We start from the raw sequence: 1768 nt of genomic DNA on the forward strand, positions 1-1768 counted from the left end.
GGGGAGGCCATTCAAGACGAGCCAAAACAACATCGGTACTATCATCATAGTTTCTGGAGACCCATCTCGCAGCTTTTTACCAGTACCAAGCACAGTCAATGTAGTAGTAGTACGTATTACTATTAGTACTATTAGTATTAGTATTAGTATTACTAGTAGTATTACTATTAGTATTACTATTAGTATTAATAATACTACTACTAGTAGTGCTCATAGGGTCTATGTCCCCCGGGGTACTGCTGGAACGTACCCTGGGTACGATAGGAATTGACATGCTCGTGCTCGTGTGTTTACATTAGCTTCTTCCATGGTCCTGATGTTGCCACGCACACCACTTCACTGCCAGCCCAATTATGATATTTGTGTAATAGTGTGCCTGGTAATTGTATTATTCCAACTAGGTACAGTTATTCAAGGGATAGCTTGAAAGCATTGTGTAACATATGATTTACAGATAGTTAGTTAGAGACGCGGAGTGCGGCTAGACTCGGAGTTGTTTTTGAGGTAATCTATGTAGACAGAGCGTCCCGCGTCTTGTTGCGGCTACATTGATGTTATCGAGAGAATGGTAAACGTGTTTTAGGTCGGGCGTTTCTAGAGTCATTGTGTAATGAGCGTAGGGACATAGGGCTGTGGGTTAGTTACATATATGTGGGGGGGGGGCAGATGTGTGGTAGGCTGGGGAGGAATATATAGTAGAAAGATTAGAGAGAAGGGAGAAAGATGTAGGAGCTGTGGAGTCTGGTTGTGGTCGCGAGAGTAAGCACACGCGCTTTCGCGCGCGTGCACGTTTTTTTGTCAATCAGTGCAAGATGTGACCAGACTACACTGTGTGTCAGATATTAAAGTTTATTCAGATTAACACACAAGTTTGGATTTCCTCATCATTTTATCCATCAAACTTATACTTCAACGGTACAACTGTATGTCTCCCAATAAAAAAAAATTAAGGTGTTGATTGTTTAATTGCATTGTTCCCAAGAATCTAACCAGTGTAAAGAGCTATAGTGTGGCATAGTATATATAACATAGTCAGGGCTTAAAACTAACGCTCGCCTGCTCGCCCGAGGCTAGTAGAAATCAGTAAGGGCTAGCAGAATGTCTGGGCTGACCAGCCCTGTTGGCGAGTGGGAATGCCTACCAGATAACGTATTACTAGTACTTACTTTTTCAGCAACTACTAACCCGACTGAACTAGTAATAAGTAGTATAAAACTTGCGTGTGCAAACATAATAAAATTGCAAAACCTAAACATAACAGTCACGAATGCTGAATGCTGAACGCTGCCATGTTGGATACTGTAGACTTTACTAACGGATTAAACCACATTAATCCCCTCACAGTGTATGTACGCAATACGTTTCTGTTCTACTTTCTGTTTATGTTCGTGGAATGGTTAGTTTACGGTTCAGCTGATCTCAGGGTTAAACACTGCAATCCCTCCTCTTTTCAAACGAAAAGATGATTTCAATTTGATGTTTGCTAAATAAGCAAATTAGAAACTCAAATTTACTTATACTCAGTTGGGCTCGTAGGGTCTATGTCCCCCTGACCTCTGTTTGACCTCGCTCGTTTAGCTATTTCTGACTAACCCTAACCCTAACCCTAATCCCTAACCCTAACCCTAACCCTAACCCTATATATATTATATATTATATATATACTATATATCATTAGTCCAGAAATATGCTAAGAAGAGCGAGGTCAACAGAGGGCAAGGGGACATAGACCGCTTATCTGCCTCAGTTGAAATCACCCACTGGCCTA

At 41.3% G+C, this 1768-nt stretch overlaps 1 protein-coding gene across 2 annotated transcripts in view; it reads left to right on the top strand.

The window, feature by feature from the left end:
* LOC106808228 (insulin-induced gene 2 protein-like) overlaps window positions 1–1768 on the top strand; it is an 11894-nt gene that overhangs the window by 532 nt on the left and 9594 nt on the right. The gene's annotated exons all lie outside the window — the stretch shown is intronic.

Source organism: Priapulus caudatus, unplaced genomic scaffold (genome assembly GCF_000485595.1).
Source record: "Priapulus caudatus unplaced genomic scaffold, Priapulus_caudatus-5.0.1 Scaffold261, whole genome shotgun sequence".
Taxonomy (NCBI): Eukaryota; Metazoa; Priapulida; class Priapulimorpha; order Priapulimorphida; family Priapulidae; genus Priapulus; species Priapulus caudatus.